The 23,462-nt window shown below is 39.4% G+C and overlaps 1 long non-coding RNA gene across 2 annotated transcripts in view; it reads right to left on the minus strand.

The window, feature by feature from the left end:
* LOC138446566 (uncharacterized) overlaps positions 1 to 23,462 on the minus strand; it is a 75,863-nt gene that overhangs the window by 23,154 nt on the left and 29,247 nt on the right. For both annotated transcript variants that reach the window (XR_011259395.1, XR_011259396.1), the window contains exon 2: positions 21,079 to 21,235. This is a non-coding gene — a long non-coding RNA (uncharacterized lncRNA). The remainder of the gene's footprint in view (positions 1 to 21,078; positions 21,236 to 23,462) is intronic.

The raw sequence follows: 23,462 nt of genomic DNA on the forward strand, positions 1-23,462 counted from the left end.
ACCTGGGTCTCCCGCACTGTAGACAGACACTTTACCGTCTGAGCCATCAGGGAAGTCTGGATCATGGAAAAAGCAAGAGAGTTCCAGAAAAGCATCTATTTTTGCTTTACTGACTATGCCAAAGCCTTTGACTGTGTGGATCACAACAAACTGCGGAAAATTCTGAAAGAGATGGGAATACCAAACCACCTGACCTGTCTCCTGAGAAACCTATATGCAGGTAAGGAAGCAACAGTTAGAAATGGATATGAACAACTGACTGGTTACAAATAGGAAAAGGAGTACATCAAGGCTGTATATTGTCATCCTGCTTATTTAACTTCTATGAGGAGTATATCATGGGAAATACTGGGCTGTATGAAACACAAGCTGGAATCAAGATTTCCAGGAGAAATATCAATGATCTCAGATATGCAGATGACACCACCCTTATGGCAGAAAGTGAAGAACTAAAGAGCCTCTTGATGAAAGTGAAAGAGGAGAGTGAAAAAGTTGGCTTAAAACTCAGCATTCAGAAAACTAAGATCATGGCATCTGGTCCCATCACTTCATGGCAAATAGATGGGGAAACAGTGGAAACAGTGACAGACTTTATTTCGGGGGGCCTCCAAAAATCACTGCAGATGGCCACCACAGCCATGAAACTAAAAGACACTTGCTCCTCAGAAGAAAAGTTAAGGGCCAACCTAGACAGCATATTAGAAAGCAGAGACATTACTTGTCCAACAAAGGTCCATCTAGTCAAAGCTATGGTTTTTCCAGTAGTCATGTATGGATGTGAGAGCTGGACCATAAAGAAATCTGAGCACTGAAGAACTGATGCTTTTGAACTGTGATGTTGGAGAAGACTCTTGAGAGCCCCTTGGACTGCAAGGAGATCCAACCGGTCCATCTTAAAGGAAATCGGTCCTGAATATTCATTGGAAGGACTAATGATGAAGCTGAAACTCCAATCCTCTGGCCACCTGATGCAAAGAACTGACTCACTGGAAAAGATCTCGATACTGGGAAAGATTGAAGTCAGGAGGGGAAGGGGACCACAGAGGATGAGATGGTTGGATAGCATCACTGACACGACGGACATGAGTTTGAGCAAGCTCCAGGAGTTGGTGAGGAACAGGGAAGCCTGGCGTACTGTAGTCCATGGGGTTGCAAAAAGTTGGATACGACTGAGCAATTGAACTGAACTGAGGTTGCTGACAGAGATTATTTCCCTGATGCTTTATAAGCACAAGCCTTTCTTTAAAAGGCATTTAAAGGCACATGAAATTATTATATTAAGCAAAAAGAATAGGATACACAGTAGTATGCATAGAATATATCCCAATTTTAATAGAGACAAATATGTCATTGGATGTTCCAGACGTCACTAGCCTACAAATGCAATGGCATCACACTAGTATTTAGATGCCAAAGTTTCTGTTCTCATTCCCTCCTGCAGAAACTGGGACTCCTCCTTAAAAGACTTTCCAAAAGGGACCCCCACATGATCATATCTGACACTGAGGTACAGGATGCTACCTGGCACCCAGCGTATTCCCCAGATGCTGTCCACTGCTGTGAAGCCACATGGAGGGCTAATAATGCCCAGCAGGAAATGCCAATGTCTGACCAAGCTGGGCTCTGTCCCTGGAGACATCACACTGCAGTGCCTGGAAACACAGCAGTGGCCTTCTCTCCGGCTCCAGCATGTTGTTGCCCATACCCCAAAGCTACATTCTTTGTGTCTCTCAATTCAAAGGTCCATAAAAGCAAGCCATCTTGTTGCTATTCCAACTCCTCTCTCCCTAAAAGCTGTGACTCTATCTGGAGGGCCTGGTGGGAAAGAGATACCACACTTTTCTCCCTGCTGCCTTGATCCTCATTTCTGTCTTCACTTGAGCCATCAGAAACACAACAAAATCCAGCACACCCCTCTCTAAACACACCCTCTGGAAAACTTTGCCCTCAAGCACATCGAACACACATTGATGCCTAGAGAGGTCAGCAGCCCAGCCAATTTCCAAAGTCTAACTCAGAAGGACACAGTATGGGTTCAACAGTGACACTCTGTGACATACAGCTTCCCAGGTGGCTCACTGAAAAAGAATCTGCCTGTCAATGCAGAAGACACAAGTTCGATCCCTGGGTTGGGAAAATCCTCTGGAGAAGGAAATGGCAACCGAACTCTAGTACTCTTACCTGGGAAATCCGATGGACAGGGGAGCCTGGTGGGTTACAGTCCATCAGGTTGCAAGAGTCTGGCATGACTAGCAACTAATATAAACAGCAACCATATACATATATATATACACACGTGTTTATGTGTGTGTGTGTGTGTGTGTGTGTATTTCAACAAAAAGACTAAAAGGAAATGTACCAGGATATTAATACTCATTCCCTCTGTGGAGTAAGATTCCAAGTAATTTTAATTCTTGGATGTTTTTATAATCTCCAGATTTTCTAGATTATTAGTTTATCATCAGAAAAAAAGTGTTGATTAAAAACATCTATATCAAGCCTGCAAGATAGCCAGACAGCTGCTCTTGTGAGTACCCCTGCAGAAGTCAGCGAGTTGAATGAGGAAACCATGAAGTGAACGCCAGATAGCTCATGTCCCAGGATTTGTCAGAATCTGCCGGGGTCCCTCCATTATCTTAGTTCATTAAGAGTAAAAAGCACACGACAAAACTGATTCCTGGCTGGCTTGTTGCCTGATGAGTCTCAAGATTCACAAAGTCAAGGAAGTTCATTGTAGGGGAAAAAATATGTAAGCCATTCATGTGTACCAATAGCTTTGGAATTAGCGGAAACCTCACAGGGAAAGCTATATGAGTTGTCAGAAGCAGCCTAATGAAGACATCTGCCAAATAGAGAAATTTGGCCAGAAACGTAACAAGACATTCAGACCATGTTACAAAGAGAATAGAGTATTACTATGAAAAACTCAAAAGTGCTGTGTGCAGTAATTAGCAGGAACTGACCGAAGCATCAGAGACAAAAGGAGGCAAGTTGGCTTGTAGAATAATAGTGTTCATGAAAAACATTGGCAAAACAAACTTTATAGTCTTTTAAGTTAAACATGATCCATATGTGTTCAAATAAGGAGAGTAAGGGTCATAGTTATTTTGTGTCCTTCTAGAAAATAAGCACTGAGAAATCAAGGTTGTGATGTATACATTAAACAATAATTCAGCAAGGATGTGATGAGTTTCCTTAAAAAGATATAGAATGACATTTTATAAAGATGCATGCACCTCACATTATATGCAATATAGAATTTTCCTCTGGTACGGGAAAGAACACAATAGTACCCAATGAGACAATAGGAATGTTTCTTTAAGTCTGGTAAGAAGTGAATTCCTTTTTACAGTCTACAATTTGTTAAATTCACTATTTGGGCTATTGTTATGGAAATGTAAGACACTTACAGAAATAAGAATATAAGGAAATTTAAAACTCATTATAGCAAGAGTAGAATTCTGCAAATACAGAAAGAAGAATAAAAATCATGACCACTATTATTCAGTTTGTACAAAATTTTCAGCAACTTACATTCCAAGTAAATTTCCTTAAATCATGTTACATTGCAAACCAAAAAGGGACTGAAGTTAGGTAGAACAGGTATTTCCGAAAGAGGGAATAACGTGGAGAAATTGGTATTGTGTATCGACCTGTGTTTTAAAGTAGCCATCTTAAAAAAAAAAAAAAACCATAATCTTATCCTTTAATTTTCTTTTCTGCTCATCAAACTCAAGATAAATATCATCTCAGTATACGGTAGTCTTCTGTCTGTAGAATATACCTCCAGCAATGTTGAGGGGAGTCAAGAAGTAAATGTGAGTGGGAATCTAGTTTGGAAGTTTCATTCTGTTCTCGAGTATCTAATGGCTGATAATGAAAACAGTATTTTCAGACACACTTAAAATCTAACCTGCTTTTCCAAGGCAGAAACACTTGAGTTAGTCACCTAATGAAAAGTGTGTTCCTTTCAGGGTCACCTTGCCCCAGCGGGAGAGGCCTGTAGCTGTCTTTGGTTGCCACCTCCAAACTCAGGCCTCCTGATGGCCTCTCCTGTATCCCTCTTCAGTTTTCACTAGAGGACTTAGAGCAATGGCTTTCAAACTTGATTTTAGCTGCAGAATCCCATCCCTTAAAAGGTGCCTTATAGAACTTCCCTGGTGGTCGAGTGGTTAAGAACCTGCCTGCCAATGCATAGGACACAGGTTTGATCCCTGCTTTGGGAAGATTCCACTTCATGGGAAATAGATGGGAAAACAGTGGAAACAGTGTCAGACTTTATTTGGGGGGGCTCCAAAATCACTGCAGAAGGTGACTGCAGCCATGAAATTAAAAGACACTTACTCCTTGGAAGGAAAGTTATGATCAACCTAGATAGCATATTGAAAAGCAGAGACGTTACTTTGCCAATACAGGTCCGTCTAGTCAAGGCTATGGTTTTTCCAGTGGTCATGTATGGATGTGAGAGTTGGACTGTGAAGAAAGCTGAGTGCTGAAGAATTGATGCGTTTGAACTGTGGTGTTGGAGAAGACTCTTGAGAGTCCCTTGGACTGCAAGGAGATCCAACAAGTCCATTCTAAAGGAGATCAGCCCTGGGTGTTCTTTGGAAGGAATTTTGCTAAAGCTGAAACTCCAGTACTTTGGCCACCTCATGCGAAGAGTTAACTCATTGGAAAAGACTCTGATGCTGGGAGGGGTTGGGAGCAGGAGGAAAAGGGGATGACAGAGGAAGAGATGGCTGGATGGCATCACTGACTTGATGGACGTGAGTTTGAGGGAACTCCAGGAGATGGTGATGGACAGGGAGGCCTGGCGTGCGATTCATGGGGTCGCAAAGAGTCGACATGACCGAGGGACTGAACTGAACTGAACTGGGAAGATTCCACATGCCGTACAGCAACTAAGCCCATGAGCTACAACTACTGAGCCCGTGTGCCCTTGAACCTGTGCTCCACAACAAGAGAGAAACCCTTGCTTGCTGCAACTAGAGAAAGCCTGCATGCAGCAATGAAGACTCAAGGTAGCCAGAGAATAAATAAATTCATTAAAAAACAAAAAAAAAATTGCTTTAAATAAAGAAATAAAAGGAGCCTTATATAGTAAACAATTCTCACTCAGAACACTCCTGAGAGGTGGGAGGGACACAGACCCGTCCCCACCTCCTTCTCACCCCTGAGGCACCTGGAGGATTTGGGAGCCAAACTGGAGGAGCTTGGCCCAGGGCGATGATCCAGACTCAGAGCTGGTTATTAATGGTTCCTGATGGACTTGAAGCTTCAAGGATAGTTTGTAGGATAAGAAAAATACTTTTCCTTTGACTTTATTCTATAACTCTTGTCAAGCTCGGTAAATTCGGCCAGAACTCTAAGCTTTCTGTTGACCTTGTTTGTAGCCTTTTGTGTGTATCTGGCTATTTGCAGACACTCGAGGGGCCTTAGAAAATTTCAAAGAAGGTGCTCAAGGCCCTTTTCTGATGCCCTATCTTAACAGATGATCTAGCCCAGTGAGTCGGATAGAAATGTAATGTGAGCTACTTGTATAACTTCAAGTTTCCTAGCAGCCAAATTAAAAAGTACAAGGAAACAGGTGAAACTAGTTTTAATGATGTTTTTTGTTTAGTCCAATATATCTAGTATAACTTGGACCCTTATTAGCCACTGATTCTGTTTTTCAAATGTTTTCTTTGAGGTACAATTAACATACAACATTATGTTAGTTTTAAGTATATAACAAAATGATTTGACATTTTTATATATTGCAAAATGTCTCTCACCACACTTACAGAATTCTTTTTTGTGATGAGAACTTTTAAGATTTACTTTTAGGATTTGCATATGTTTTCAAATATGCAATATGGTGTTATTAACAGTAGTCCCCATGCTATACATTACACCTCACAACTTATTTATTATATAACTAGAAGTTTGTATCTTTTTACTCCCTTTACCATTTCACCCAGCATCCAGTCCTGCCCTCTGGCAACTACCAAATTGTTCTCTGTATCTGTGAGCTTGGGTTTTGGGGAGATGTGTTTGTTTTTAGAGTTCAGATGTAAGTGGCATCACGTGGTATTTGTTGTCTTCTGTCTGACTTATTTCACTTAGTATAATGCCCTCAAGGTCCACCCAAGATGTTGTGAATGATTTTATTCATTTCTAAGACCAAATAATAGTCCCTATATATGTATATTTAAATTCAGGCTTAAATTGAAGAAAGTAGGGAAAACCACTAGACCATTCAGGTATGAGTGAAGTCGCTCAGTCATGTCAGACTCTTTGCGATCCCATAGACTGTAGCCTGCCAGGCTCCTCCATCCATGGGATTTTCCAGGCAAGAGTACTGGAGTGGGTTGCCATTTCCTTCTCCAGAGATTCAGGTATGACCTCAATCAAATCCCTTACAATTATACAATGGAAGTTACAGATAAATTCAAGGTATTAGATCTGGTATACAGAGTGCCTGAAAAACTATGGGCAGAGGTTCATGACATTTTACAAGAGGCAGTGATCAAGATAATCCCCAAGAAAAATAAATGCAAAAAGGCAAAATGGCTGTCTGAGGAGGTCTTACAAATAGCTGAGAAAAGAAGACAAGCTAAAGGCAAAGGAGAAGAGGAAAGATATACCCATTTGAATGCAGAGTTCCAAAGAATAGCAAGGAGAGATAAGAAAGCCTTCTTCAGTGATCATTGCAAAGAAATAGAGGAAAACAACAGAATGGGGAAAACTAGAGATCTCTTTAAGAAAATTAGAGATACGAAGGGAACATTTCATGCAAAGATGGGCTCAATAAAAGACAGAAATGGTATGGACCTAACAGAAGCAAAAGATATTAAGACAAGGTGTCAAGAATACACAGAAGAACTATATTAAAAAGATCTTCATGACCCAGATAACCATGATGGAGTGATCACTCACCTAGAGCCAGACATCCTGGAAAGTGAAGTCAAGTGGGCCTTAGAAAGCATCACTACGAACAAAGCTAGTGGAGGTGACAGAATTCCAGTTGAGCTATTTCAAATCCTGGAAGATGATGCTGTGAAAGTGCTGAACTCAATATGCCAGCAAATTTGGAAAACTCAGCAGTGGCCACACGACTGGCAAAGATCAGTTTTCGTTCCAATGACAAAGAAAGGCAATGCCAAAGAATGCTCAAACTACTGCACAAATGCACTCATCTCATGCTCTAGCAAAGTATTGCTGAAAATTCCCTAAGCCAGGCTTCAACAGTATGTGAACTGAGAAGTTCCAGGTGTTCAAGCTGGATTTAGAAAAGGCAGAGGAACCAGAGATCAAATTGCCAACATCCGTTGAGTCATCAAAAAATCAAGAGAGTTCCAGAAAATCGTCTATTTCTGCTTTATTGACTACACCAAAGCCTTTGACTATGTGGATCACAACAAACTGAAAATTTCTTAAAGAGATGGGAATACCAGACCACCTGACCTGCCTCCTGAGAAATCTGTGTGCAAGTCAAGAAGCAACAGTGAGAACCAGACATGGACAACGGACTGGTTCCAGATTGGGAAAGGAGTACATCAAGGCTGTATATTGTCATCCTGCTTATTTAATTTCTGTGCAGAGTACATCATGCAAAATGCCAGGGTGGATGAAGCAAAGGCTGGAATCAAGATTTCCGGGAGAAATATCAATAACCTCGGATATGCAGATGACACCACCCTTATGGCAGAAAGTGAAGAACTAAAGAGCCTCTTGATGAAAGTGAAAGAGGAGAGTGAAAAAGTTGGCTTAAAACTCAGCATTCAGAAAACTAAGATCATGGCATCTGGTCCCATCACTTCATGGCAAATAGATGGGGAAACAATGGAAACAGTGACAGACTTTATTTTCCTTGGCTCCAAAATCACTGCAGATGGTCACTGCAGCCATGAAATTAAAACATGCTTGTTCCTTGGAAGACAAGCTAAGGACCAACCTAGACAGTATATTAAAAAGCAGAGACATTACTTTGCTGACAAAGGTCTATCTAGTTAAAACTATTGTTTTTCCAGTATTCATGTATGGATGTGAGAACTGGACTATAAACGAAGTTGAGTGTCGAACAATTGATGCTTTTGAACTGTGGTGTTGGGGAAGACTCTTGAGAGTCCCTTGGACTGCAAGGAGATCCAACCAGTCCATCCTAAAGGCAATCAGTCGTGAATATTCATTGGAAGGACTGATGCTGAAGCTAAAAAGCCAATCCTTTGGCCACCTGATGCGAAGAACTGACTCATTGGAAAAGACCCTGATGCTGGGAAAGATTGAAGCCAGGAGAAGAAGGGAACAATAGAGGAAGAGATGGTTGGATGGCATCACCGACTCAATGGACATGAGTTTGAGCAATCTCCGGGAGTTGGTGATGAACAGGGAAGCCTGGTGTGCTGCAGTCCATGGCGTTGCAAAGAGTTGGATACCACTAAAAGACTGAACTGAACTTAACTGATATGTATATTTATCACATTTTCCTTGTCCACTCATTGGTCGACACAGGTTCTTTTCAAAAGCTTTTTTAGTTTGAGGTGGTCTCACTTGTTTATTTTTGCTTTTTTTACTTTGTTTTTGCTTTGAAATCCAAAAAAATAATTGTCAAGACTGATGTCAAGGAGTTTTTGTTTTTGTTTTGTTCTAGATCTTTTAAAGGTTTCAGGTCTAACTTTCAAGTCTTTAATGCATTTTTAGTTGACTTTTGTCTATGGTGTTACATAGTGGTCCAGTTTCATTCTTTTGCAAAGAGCTGTTCAGTTTTCTCAACACAATTTGTTGGAGACTGCTCTTTCCCCACTATATATTCTTGGTTCTTTTGTTATAAATTAAATGACTACATATGTGTTGGTTTATTTCTGAGCTCTCTATTCTGTTCCATTGATCTATGTGTCTGTTTTTATGCCAATATCATACTATTTTGATTACGATAGTTTTGTAATATCACTTGAAGTTAGGGTGTATGATGCCTCCAGCTTTATTCTTCTTTCTCAAAATTGCTTTGGTTATTTGGGGGTTTTATGGTTTTCTATGAATTTTAGGACTGTTTGTTCTTGTTGTTCAGTTGCTAAGTCATGTCTGACTCTTTGTGATCCCATGGACTGCAGCACACCAGGCTTCCCTGTCCTTCACTGTCTCCCAGAGTTTGCTCAAACTCATGTCCATTGAGTCAGTGATGCCATCCAACCACCTCATCCTCTGTCGCCCCCTTCTCCTTCTGGCTTCAATCTTTCCCAGCATCAGGGTCTTTTCCAATGAGTCAGCTCTTCACATCTTCAGCTTTAGCATCAGTCCTTCCAATGAATATTCAGAGTTGATTTCCTTTAGGATTGACTGGTTTGATCTTGCTGTCCAAGGGACTCTCAAGAACCTTCTCCAGCACCCCAGTTTGAAAGCATCAATTTTACTTCTGTGAAAAATGCCATTGGAATTTTGGCAGAGATTGTACTGAACCTATAGATTGCTTTGGTAGCATGAATAATTAACAATATTAATTCTTCCAAACCATAAGCATGAAGTATCTTTCCATTTATTTGTATCTTCTTCAATTTTTTCATCAGTGTTTTATAGTTTTTAGTGTAGGGGGTCTTTCAACTCCTTGATTACACTTATTTCTAGGTATTTTATTCTTCTGATACAATTATAAATGGATAGTTGTTCAATTGCTGTCATGCCCAACTCTAGTTTTCTTAATTTATCTTTCTAATAGTTTGTTATTAGTGTATAGAAATGTAACAAATTTCTATATATTGATTTTGTATCCTGTCACTTTAGTGAATCATTTATTAATTTGAACAAGTTTTTGGTGGATCACTGATTCTGTTTTTGTAAATTTGCCTACTCATTAAAATTTGTTTTAACCTCAATTTGTGTGCATGTAAAGAGTGGTAAAAAATTTGAATCACCTGACTCACATGCCAGCTGAGGTCAAACAAGGCAATGCTCTGCCTTCTGTTTCAGCTCTCATCCCATATAAACAGTGTCTTTTTTGCGGTCTACGTGATGCCGCATTTTATATATTTGTGGGGTTTTTTGTTGGTGAGTCTCTTGTCTAAACCGACTCCTAAGCGAGGCCTGGCATGCTGCAATTCATGGGGTCGCAAAGAGTCAGACACGACTGAGCAACTGAACTGAACTGAAGCATAATTTGAAGTGCTGTCTACTGTTCCTGAACACGAGAAGACTGTGATATGCTTATGGAAAAAATATGTGTGTTAGATAAGCTTCATTCGTCATGAGTTACAGTGCTGTTGGCAATGAGTTTAATGTTAATGAGATAAGAGATATTAAATAAGGTGTCTTTACATAGGAACACACATAAATCAAGATTATGTATTGACCAATTGGTGGAAATGTCATAACCAGAGATTCTCAGGAACCCAACACTATATTTCCCCTAGAAGCAATGGTTCAGTATTCACTGATGCTTACAGCAATTTTATAAAATGAGATATATAACATTACTTTGTGTAATTAAAAATCTTCATGTTGATGTATCGCAAAGCCAAAACAATACTGTAAAGTAATTAGCCTCCAATTAAAATAAATAAATTTATATTTTTAAAAAATCTTCAAAATCTGATGTGTGTTTTGCACTTATAACCCATCTCTTCAGACTGGCCCCATTCAAAGGGCACAGTGGTCCATGTGGTGAGCAGCTATGTCCTAGACAGAGCAGGTCTAGATCATGACTCACAGAGAAACTGAGACCATTAGGGAGATCTCCCCAGGCATGACCACCACACACATCTGCCTCTCCATGGAGCTCTGGGCCCCATAACTCTCCAGGGAAGTTACCCTTCCGTCTGTGCCTAAGTACTAGCAAGGAGTACATGGGGTTTTGAGAACTTGTAACAAAGAGTCCTGATCTCTTAGATATTAACTCCTTTTATCAAATACATGATTTGCAAGTATTTTACCCCATTCAGTATGTTGCTTTTTTATTTGGTTGACAGTTTCCTTGACTAAACAAAAGTTTTTTTAGTTTGAGGTGGTCCCGCTTGTTTATTTTTACTTTTTTGCCTTTGCTTTTGCTTTGAACTCTAAAAAATAATTGCCAAAACTGATGTCAAGGAGCCTATGTCTTGTTCTAGAACTTTTACTGGATTCAGGTCTTACTTTTAAGTCTTTAATGCACTTTGAGTTGACTTAGTACTAGCAAGGAGTACATGGGGTTTTGAGAACTTGTAACAAAGAGACCTGATCTCTTTGTTCAGACTTTGATTAGACTTCTCTGAAGAAGGAACGTTGAGCTCAGTCAGAGTTAATACACCAGAGTCTTAAATTCAACTCACTAAAATGAGACCTTTTAGTGAGTGAGTGGGGAGTTTATTTTATCACTGAGCCAGGGCACCTGAATTAGTGCCTGCAAGCAGTAGGTTTTCAATAAGCATTTGTGAGTGAGTGGATGAGATATACAAGAAAAAGGAAAAGGGGAGAAAGAAGAAGTGGAAGAATATTCCAATCTATGAATCATGTCCAAAGACCCTATGGAAGGAAGCAGCATGGTGCATGTGAGGACTGAACTTGAAGGCCACTGTGGCAGGGCCAAGAGAATGAAGGAGAGAGCAGGATGAGAGGACAAAGAGAAGGTAGGAGCATGCTCTGACTGCGTCGCTGGCCACCTTAAACACTGCTTTCTCCAACTTAAGAGACATTGATTTTTAGGAGGGGAGGAGGGATAGGAAATGATGTGACTAGATTTGGTTTCAGTGTAGAGAATGATTTGGAAGGCTGGGTATATTTTTGGCATCGAGCCCCATCAAGAAATCAGAAATAATAATGTAGCTTGGACTGTGATGGCAACTGAAGGTGGAGGAAAGTGAATGCATTGGGGAAATACTTATGTGGTAATTGACTGAATAAGACAAATGACATAGAGCGTGATCAGAATAATCACTTATCATGATTCCAGAATCACCAAGATTCTGGCTTGTGCCAATGAGATGGATTGTGGAACTATTCTTCTAGAGAAAAATAACTGAAAGAACATTTCTTGGGGCTGAATAACAAGGGATTTTTTGCGGCGGGGGGGACATGTTGGGTTTACAGTTCTTTTGATAGAGTCAAGTCATATAAAGAAGGTTATGTTATGGGTTTGGAATTCAGAGAAACCTGGAGTAGAGATATAAATTTGAAAGTTATAGTGTAGAATGAGCCCCAGTGTCTGGCACATGGTAGGAATTTAATAAATATTTTCTGACTTAATGAGTGGTTGAGAATTATTAAGGATGAATTTTATTAGGGCATGTTGAATTTTTAGTAATTGGGCTTAGAAATAGATAAATGTACTTCTAAGGCTTTATTTTTATAAAAGACTGATACACAAATAATCCAAATAACATTTTATCTTCCCCAAATCTATCATATTTTTTATGTTATGGCTTGTTTTTAATTATATTTCTTAGCTTTTAATGGTTTAATATCATTGCTTGAGATAAAAGCTACATTGAAGATAGAATCTCATTTATTATATGTCAGTTTATCTTTCCATATAAAAAAGATAAGAGATCTCAGAAGGAACTTTCCTGCAGTAATAAATTTTTATTTTTATCTCTATTCTTGTGGCACATGAAATTCTCTGACTAAAATTAATAAACAGTCTCATTACCCCATGTTCATAAATCATATTTAGGCTTGGATACCATCAGAAAGAACAAATAAAGTCTCTGGAAAAAGTAGAGCCTTAATAAGTATTTATTAAACTGAATTGAGAGATTACAAGTATGTTTCCAGTCTCCTTTTCTGTTCATTTGTTTATTCCCTTTTATCCTTGTAACCAACGCATTTCCCCTCCCCACATCAAACATCCTAGTGTGTTTTACAAATACCTTGAAAGGGGTATTTGCTCTTTTGTGTGAATATATATTTTCTCTTAAAAATTATTCTTGAACTAATTAACTCATTAATTTTAAAATCTGTGTGACATCAACCACTGAATTATTACATGTTTTGACTGCTTCACATCAGTAAGACATAAACTCCCATCTTCTCCCACCTTCTTAAAAGAAAATTGCTGCACTCTTCTCTGAAACTTCTCTGAAGCACTTCCCTGAAACTCTTCTCTGAAACTATCAAAACTACATATTTTTTTGTCTTTTTTTTTACTTTTTGGCCACACCGCATGTCATGTGGGATATTCCCTGACCAGGGATTCAACCTGTGTCCCCTGAACTGGAAGTGCAGAATCTTTCTGTCTTTTTAAATTTATTTTTCACTTTTCAAATTGTGATAAAATACACATAACATAAAATTTACCATTTTAACCACTTTAAGTGTATAGTTCAGTTGCAGCAAATGCATTTGGAATATAATGTAGAGTATATGTGATGCATATACTTGTGATGTATATCACAGCTATCCATCTCCATAATTTTTCCATCAAACCAAACTGAAACTCTGAAATTCGTTAAATAATAACTCCCCATTTCCCCTCCCTCCACACCCTGACAACCATCATACTGCTTTCTCTCTTTATGAATTTGACTACTCCAGGTCCCTCATATAGGTGAGGTGGTATCAGACAACATTTGCTCTTTTGTGACTAACATTTCACTTAATGTAACATCTTTGAGGTGCATCCACACTGTAGCATGAGTCAGAGTTTCCTTCCTTTTTAAGGCCGAATAATATTTTGTTGTATGTCTGTACCACACCCTGTTCATTCATTCATCTGTTGATGGACACTTGGATTGTTTCCACTGATTGGCTATTGTGAATAACGCTGCTATGAATATAGGTATACAAATATCTGATCAGGTTCCTGCTTTCACTTCTTCGTGGTATATACCCAGAAGGGTAATTGCTGGATCGAATGGCAATCCTACGTTTAATTTTCTGAAGAACCACCATACTCTTTCTTCACAATGGATCTACCACTTTACATCCCCACCAGTGATACATAGGTTTCCAGTTTCTCCACATCTTCCCCACTACTTGCTATTTTCTGGCTTGTTTTTCTTTTAATAATAGCCCTCCTAATAGGTGTGAAGTGATTTATTACCATGGTTTGAACATGCACTTCCCTAATGACTAGTGGTGTGGAGGATTTTTAAATATGATTATTGGCTATTTGCATATTTTCTTTGGCATTGTGTCTATTCAATTTCTTTGCCCGTTTTTAAATTAGGTTGTTTGTTTTTTGGTTGTTGAGTTGTAGGAGTATTTTCATATCCCGGGTATTAATGCCTTATCAGATATATATGATTTGCAAATATTTTCTCCCATTCTATGGGTTGCCTTTTTACTCTCTTGATAGTGTCCTTTGGTATACAAAAGTTTATAACTTTATGAAGTCCAAGTTGTCAACTTTTTGCTTTAATGGCCTGTGCTTTTGATGTCATAGCCAAACAATTATTGCCAAATGTAATATCAGGAAGATTTTTCAGTATGTTTTTCCTAAGTGTTAAATAGTTTAGGATGTATCTTTTATTTATAGAAATATAATTATGTTATATATCTCATCTGTTTGTTACTTTGTTCGCTCAGCGCTATAACTTTAAGATCTACCCATGCTCCTATATGAAAATTGAATCCATTGCTTCTAGCTGCAGTATGGTCCTCCAGAGGGGTTCACCCTCACATTTTATCCATCTGCTTCTGATGAAGGACATCAGATTGTCTCCTGCCTCAGCAGGCTTAGACATACACTCAGCTGGGCTGAGTGGTGTCACTGCCTCACAGATGGCTGCCCAGCCTACTCTTTCACCAGAAGGCCAGGACACTCCTAATCTCACAATCCTCACAACAGTAGGCAACATCCATCTCTCTGATTATTGCCTAGTTAATGGGCACAATGTGATATCTCATTATTTTACTTTAATTTCCTTTATTAATAATGTTAGAGCATCTGTACATCTGTTTTTTACCTCGAAGAGTTTCCTCTTCTATAAACATCCTCTTCCACATTTTGCCCATTTTTCTATTGGATTATTTTGTTGTTGTAGATATGCAGAAGTTTCTCTGTATATTCCAGATGTTAATCCCTGTCCAAGGTAGACATTATAAATATCATACCTCTTTGTGTCACCAGTGATCCATGGGACCACAGTGTTTTATTTTCACCTTATTTTATTTAGCAGATACATTTTTTAAGTGAATTACTTTGTCAACAATAAAATTAATATTTTTGTGATGCTTGTTCTCTCTCCTTGATGAAATTAGTTGCTAGAAGTAAAGCAGTTAGAAAAGTCTGGCATATGTTAAGCATTCAATGCATATCATTGTTATCATCACTGTATTTAATTCAAATGTGTGTTTCTCATATGAAATCATCTCTTATGATCTAACTAGCATAATTGCCTTAGGATACATTCAAATGACTGAAAACTGGATTCCCTGCATGGCAGACAGATTCTTTTCCACTGAATACCTGGGAAGCCCTCTTAGGGATTATCAGGAGGGTTATATATGCCACAGAAATTGTAGCATCTTTGAACTTTTAAGAAAGAATATACACCCTGTGGCATGATGTCAGTCTGTCTGTTTCATTGTTTCAGTCTTCCTGATTCTCCATTCTTGTGTTACCTCATGGTAACCTCTTATTGCCTTATTCTAGGTACTAAGAGTCATTACCATGTTAAAAAAATTCACCGGCAATGTGATCCATTCTTCCCTTTAAATTCCCCAAGTAGAGGTTTCAATTCAATTTCTGGAAACACAGTCTTCCATCAAGGACTAAAGTGTCTACCAGAAAGGTTGCTTGTTTCATCTCTTTCACATGGACCCTCAGGCCCTGCTGTAGAGCCACTCCTTTGCCTCTGAACCATGACTCCAAACTTCACTTGGTGCCCTTGTTCTTCATCATGATGAAAACACCTGAAGTCGTGGCAGTGGGTCAGATGGTGTACAAAGGGAATCACAGACATACTTGTGTTCTCTGCCTAGAGCTTCTGATCACCCTATTGCAGACACAGAGAATAACAGTTTTAATCTCTCAAAAATTTACTTTGATCAATGACATGTAAATAAACAAACAAATTGATTGTGATGTCAGGAAGGTATTTTCTTCCTAGATTTCTTTTCTTTTTTTAAAAGTTTTTGTCCACACCACATGGCATGTGGTCTCTGAGTTCCCCAACCAGGGATCAAACCGGTCCGCCATGCATTGGAAGAGGGACCAGTCTTAACCACTAGACTGCCAGGGAAGTCCCTCTCCCTAGATTTCTTACTTCTACAAATCCTGAGACATTCTGATTAACTGTGAGAACATCTATAAGGGAGAGATGTAGATATAAGGATAGAGTTATAGACCGACAAGAGACATTCAAGTGTACATTTTCACTTTGGAGAATGACATCATAGTGAAGTTGAGAGGTTTTCTTGCATAAATAATTGAATAGCTTTCATGTAAACAGTAATTATTTCCTAATTCTTTTCCAGATTTTTCATTACTGTCATGTTGCCTAGTAAATTTTTATTCACAAAGTATTATAAGGAAGATAATTCAATTTGTATCACATTGAATACAGTGGAATACCATTCATGTCAGCAATTTTCTCTTCAAGGTTGCCTCATGTAACTATTCCATTAGAAGTATTTTACTTAGCGCCTTTTAATCCAAAAACAGAAACTGCTCTGAACAGCTAAAGAGGGTGTTGGTTCTTTTTAAACGATGTTCAGTGTTTTCTTTTTTCCAGATTAGAGAGCTCTTACCTTATGGATCAAAATGTAAAAGAAACAGTTCAGTGTTTGCCGTGAACTTTGTTTTAATGCATTGAGTATGTTTTCCTAGTAGTTTTGTAAACTTTGGCCATCTGTCACTGAGCTGGAGGACCACATACTTCCTTTGCCAGTGAAGTGAGATGCAATACATTTAATCTCTGTATGTGTAAAACCAATGATTTAAAACATTAGAATAATGGATCAAAGTCAAGCTGAAGGAAAAAGGCTAACATTTTAGCAATACTCCTAGCAGCAATTTTGCAAGCATCTTCACAGTGTGTGACTTGTACCATCTCATCAAGGACCAAATGTTTGTGTCCCCCCAAAATTTGTGTTGAAGTCTTAACTCCCAACATGATGGTGTTTGCAGAGTGAGCCTTTGGGAGGTAATTAGGGCAAGATGATGTCATGAGGCTGTGGCTTTCATGATGGGATTAGTGTCATTGTAAGAAGAGAAAGAAACATCAGACCTCCTACCATATGAGGACACGGTGAGAAGGCAGCCAGCTGCAAACCAGGAAGTGGGTCCTCACCAGGAACTAAATTGACTGGCACCTGGATTTTGGACTTTCTGGCCTCCAGAACCCTGAGAAACCAATGTCTGTTGTCTAAGCCACCTGATCTATTTGCTGTTCACTGTTCAGTAGTTAGTGGTGTCTGACTCTCTGTGACACCATGGACTGAAGCACGCCAGACTTCCCTGTCCTTCACTGTCTCCTGGAGTTTGCTCAGACTCAGGTCTGTTGAGTCGGTGACGGAATAGCTGTGGGTGATAAGATTGGATGGAATCAGCAGTCTTACCTCAACTTCGCTAGCTAAACTCAGTTTTGCTATCTAATCATCTCATCACCTGATCTATAGTATTTTGTTACAACAGCCTGAGCATTCTAAGACATGTGATTGGTGATAACCATAGGGACTGAACAGATACATTCAGCAATTATTTCTTCAGCTACTTTCTCTCTGCTTTATATATGAAGTCCCACACTGAGAAGCAAACATGGCCAAAAGAGTCTCACCAGCTGATTAGAGCCTTTGTAATCTCATGCTGACCGTGGGAGAATATTCTGTGAAGAACACAAAATGTACCTTCATCAATTTCGACCTCCTTTTTTATGGCAAATAATCTCAAAAGTTAATTCCTAAGACAGAGTTGGCCACACAACTGTACCACCCACCCTCCTGCAACTTACACAAAGTGTCTGCTTTTTAAAATAAGATGCTTTTACCCAAAGGAATGGATGAACATTGGGATTTAGGACATCAAGGCATCTTTGTAAATAATCAGAATTTCTTTCCTTCACACTCATTTGTGTTCACTGCCTGCCTGCTCTGTTTTCAATTAAATACTTGAAGCCTCAGAATCAGGCTCAACTTCTGAGCTCCTCAGGCTCCTCTCCCATGCTCTGCAAATAGGCCTCTTGCTGATTCCATCCAGTCTTATCACTCACAGCTGTTCTGGAAAATTCTTTCCATGGTTTATAAATTTTCCTGTTACATCCAGTGAGTAGAATCATACTGATCCCTCTAGAAAACAGTAAGTTTCCAGAAAGAAAAAGCTCCTGCATAGAGTTAGGAGAGGCTTTCTTCAGTCATCAAAGCTGGGAGCTCAACTGGAGGTGAAGGGTGATTATTCTTCAGTCCTTAGCAAGATCTTTTGGGCTATTTTGAAGATCTGCAAGCTATCCCATTTGTCTCCCCAGATCTATCCCTTCTATACTGTCATGTGCCCCAGGAGGCTGGGCTCTCTAGACTGCATCTCCCAGTTCCTGGCCATTGACATCTGGTTGGGTTCAGACAACAGGAGGCAGTGGCAGGAGATCAGAGAAAGGATGGGAGAAAGATCAGGGTATTTCTTCCTCTGCTCCTTGCTTCAATCATAGTCTGACTGCAGCCACCTCCTCGTCATATAGCAGCCGCTGCCAGGCAGCCCCTCCAAGACTCATGGGCTTTGGAAACATGGCCTTTGTCCCTTCAGGCTGTTGGGTGGTAACCTTCCTGCTAATGTTGGTTCCCTGAGGGTTTCACTATTCCTAGTTATAGTTCCCTTAACTGTGTCTATACTTCTGTAAATAATCATTTTTTGGTTAAATTCTTTGGGGTAAAATTCTATTTCTTGCTAGAACCCTGCCTGATACATTCTCATCTACTTATCCCTATATATTCTTATATCTATTTTTTTATTATATAGAACAAGTCATCCTAGTTTACCACTAAAAGAAGAAAAAGCATAAAATATTGATCTGAGTTCACTTTACAAAATGTAGAAATTCAGGGACAGAAGGGAAATGTAAATATAGGAAAGGAAGCATATTAGTCAGGGCTGTCTGTAGAAACAGAACCAGTAGGAGAGGGAGAGAGAAAGAGTGAGAGAGGTTTATGTGTTACCAAAAAAAAAAAAAAAAATGGTTCCACGATTACAGAGGCTGGCAAGCCCAAACTCTGCAGCATAGGCTGGCAGACTGCATTCCCAAGATGGTGCTGATGAAGCCCAAAGGCAGTCTTCCAGAGAATTCCCCCTTGCCCAGCAACATCAATCTTTTCATTCCACTCAGGCCTTCAACTGCGTGAGTGAGGCCCACCCATAACATGAAGCACAACCTGCTCCATGCAAAGTTCACCGATTTAGATGTTAAACTCACCCCAAAACACCTCCAAGTAGACACATAATATTAACCATTACAAGGACCTAGATAATTAAAAAACAATATAGGAGATCTCAATGATCAGGAAGTAACTGGGCCAATTAAAAAGTATTGTTAGTGTTATTACAGTGAATAGCATCCTAAATACAGCCATTTCCTTGGCTTTTGAACACATGTGGGGCACATTCTTGCTTGATCATTTCATTTACTCAGATGTGGAAGAGAAGTCTTTTATTCATCTGAGTAGAATGAAACACAAACATAAACACTCACAAAAAGACACACATTATGTTTCTTATTTGTGCCACTTGAATAGCTCAAGTCTAGTGCCTCTTGACACCGACAAAGCCCTCATCCTGGAGTTGTGTCACTGTCCTTCCACACAAACCAGACAGCACAGAGGTGCAGCGGGGGCATCAGGACCCAGCATGTGGAAGGGTCCGTGCGCATGGCTTTAAAACAAATGAAACTGCTCTCTCGAGCTTGGTAAACATCTGGACAAATAAATATTTATCCTCTAAGTTCACTGTTTAGATGAGGCCCGATGCTTTTAATCTTTATAATTAGAGCAGGCAAGAATGTGTTTTTAATCTTCTGAATCAAATTTTCTTTTGTTTCATAGGCACAAAATGACAATTCCCCCACAATCTGTATAGAGAAGGAAACTAATCACTCATGTAGGAAAAACTATTTTATGAGACTCTGGTGTGTGGGGAGGGTAGAGGGCACATTTAAAAGAGATAAAATGGCTTAATTTTAAAAGAAGGACCTAAAAGTGAATCAAAATCTCCTTCCTAATCTCTTTTCTACCATGTTAGGTTCCATTCAGACAAATGAAATGGTGGCATCGTTGTTTCAAATAGGACTCAGAATGCAACACTATTCCTCATGTCATTTTTTATACCCAAAGCCCTGTTCCAATGAGTGCCAAAGTATTTCTTCCATTAATATGGAACTTAATGTTGTCACACTATTTTTTTTTAATCAAGAAAAGATGTTAATTTTGTGCCCTGCCAACTTTTTTATACCAGAGCCCATAGGATGGTAGGAAATTTTAACAGTTTCTCTCTGGGGTTCTACAGCCGTAGAGTTTAATGGAGCAGCATGGGACATGTTGAGGTGTTCCTCTTTCTGTCCAGTGCAGAAAACACTAGTGGATAAAACACAGATGATAAAGGGACTAAGATATAGACCTTTTTGCATCAGTAAGGCCCTATTAATCCACCTCTTTTACCCCTGCTCTGAACACTAAAGGAAGAGAGACTTCCAACATTTTCTTCCAGGACAGAGGAACTGCTTGCCTTACATTTTCATGTCAAAAAGAGGTTGCATCAAAAAAGATACACTCCAGGACTTCCCTGGTGGTATAGTGGATAGGAGTCTGCCTGCCAATGCAGGGGTCATGGGATCGATCCCTGGTCTGGAAAGATTCCACATGGCATGGGGCAGCTAAAGCCTGTGCCCCACAGCTGTTGAGCCCTTTCTTTAGAGCCTGCGAGCCACAACCAATGAGCCTGTATGCAGCAACTACTGAAGCCTGAGCACCTAGAGCCCATGCCGCTCACAAGAGAAGCCACCACAATGAGAAGCCTGTGCACCACAACCAAGAGTAGCCCCCACTCTCTGCAACTAGAGAAAGCCCTCACACAGCCACAAAAGCATAGCGCAACCAAAGACCAATAAATGAATTATATATAAAAAAGATACACCTACTCCAAATATAAAATAGTACAGTCACTATGGAAAACAGTTTGGAGGCTCCTCAAAAACTTAAAAACAGAATTACCATATGATCCAGTAATTTCTGTGTATCAGTTCAGTTCAGTTCAGTCACTCAGTCGTGTCCAACTCTTTGCGACCCCATGAATTGCAGCATGCTGGGCCTCCCTGTCCATCACCAACTCCCGGAGTTCACTCAGACTCCCCAAATTGAAAGCAATGTCCTGGAGAGATAATTGTACACACGTGTTAATAGCAGTACTATTCACAACAGACAAAATATATAAATGAGTCAAGTGTCTACTGATAGATGAACTAAGTGTAGTTAAGACATGCAGTGGAATATTATTCAGCTTTAAAGAGGAAGGAAACTGATACATATAATAACATGGATGAAAACCGAAAACATTATGCTAAATGAAATAAGCCAGACAAAAGGACAAATACCATATGATTTCATTTACATGAGATACCAAGAATATGCAAAATCATAAAGACAGAAAGTGGAATGATGGTTGTCAGGATTTGAAAGACAGGGTGAGAGGTTATTGCTTAAAGGGTACAGAGTTTCACTTTGAGATGATTAAAAAGTTCTGGAAATTGATAATGGTGATGGTGGTATGATATTGTGATGGTACCTTGTGTCAATAACTATACACATAATAATTAAAATGGTAAATTTTATGTTATATATATTTACCACAATTACATATATGCATAATATATACACATTATATACATATATATATATATAGGAGTGGGCTCCCCTGGTGGCTCAGGTGGTAAAGAATCTGCCTGCACATGGAAGCAACCTAAATGTCCATCGGCAGACAAATGGATAAGGAAGTTGTGGTACATATACACAATAGAATATTACTCAGCTATAAAAGGAACACATTTGAGTCAGTTCTAATGAGGTGGATGAAACTGGTGCCTATTATACAGAGTGAAGTCAGAAAGGAAAACACCAATACCGTATATTAACACATATATAGGGAATTTAGAAAGTTGGTAACGGCAATCCTATATGCAGGGCAGTAAAAGAGACACAGATGTAAAGGACAGACTTTTGGACTCTGTGGGAGAAAGCGAGGATGGGATGATTTGAGAGAACAGCGTTGAAACATGTATATTACCATATGTGAACTAGAAGACCAGTACAAGTTGGATGCATGAAGCAGGGCACTCAATGCCGGGGCTCTGGGACAACATAGAGGGATAGGGTGGGAGGGGAGTTCAGGATGGGGGACACACGTGTACCTGTGGCTGATTTATGTCGATGTATGGCAAAAAACCATCACAGTGTTGTAAAGTAATTATCCTCCAATTAAAATACATTAATTAAAAAAATTAATAAAAGAATCTGCCTGCAATGCAAAAGACCTGGATTCAATCCTTGCATTAGGAAGATCCTCTGGAGGAGGGCATGGCAACCCGCTCCGGTATTCTTGCATGGTGAATTCCCATGGACAGAGGTGCCTGACGGATTACAGTCCATGGGGTCACAGAGTTGAACACAACTTAGTGACTAAGCACAGCACAGCACATATATAGGAGTCGAAAATGGCACCCCACTCCAGTATTCTTGCCTGGAAAACTCCATGGACAGAGAAGCCTGGCGGGCTGCAGTCCAGGGGTCGCAAAGAATCATGTGCAACTGAGCACACACACATGTATTTACACTCCTAGGTCTCATTCCTGCTTATGTAGAAAAACTGCTGGCAGATTTACCTAATTTTTTAAAAATTATAAATTGGGCTCTGGATGGCCCCCCCATTGAGGGATTCCATTATATATAATAATTCTTGAGTTACTAATAAACTGTGTATAGTTTTCATTCTAATCTACAGTATGATTTTAGTCTTCCTCAGCTATTTCTATTGTCCTCATAAAATTGCAAGTGAAGACCCTCCCAGTTTGGGTCTTCACAATTGGGAGACCAGTTTTGAATAAGCAGAGGAGACTAGGACCAGGTCAGCACGCGTGACTGTTTCAGTCGAGATTCTGGACCCAGGTTTGACAGTTCTGAGTTGCACTTCTGTGAGTACTATGCATTTCAGCAGTAGTTAGCAATAAAGGAAACTACTAGAGATTGACACTAAACAAAAAAAGAGTTCAAACAACATAATATCAAAATTACCTCATATAACGTCATTTTATAAGTAGTTCCATTAAGGATATTGGCAACATTTAGAAATAATATTCTTGTGTTTGGGTTCACTGGCACCAAAGATAATAATCATATGCATACACGCATGGTTAAATGGATTCGAGGAAAAGATATGGTCATTCCATTCCTCTGTGGCCTGTTTAAACAACTATGCAAGCACCAGGATCCAAGAAATAATTGTCCCTCTGCTCCAAATACTATCCTAATGAGCCATAGCAAATTTGAAAGCCAGATCTTTCAGTTGTGTCCAATTCAGCTGCCTGTTTGCAGACATACTCTGC

Source organism: Ovis canadensis, chromosome 10 (genome assembly GCF_042477335.2).
Source record: "Ovis canadensis isolate MfBH-ARS-UI-01 breed Bighorn chromosome 10, ARS-UI_OviCan_v2, whole genome shotgun sequence".
Taxonomy (NCBI): domain Eukaryota; kingdom Metazoa; phylum Chordata; class Mammalia; order Artiodactyla; family Bovidae; genus Ovis; species Ovis canadensis.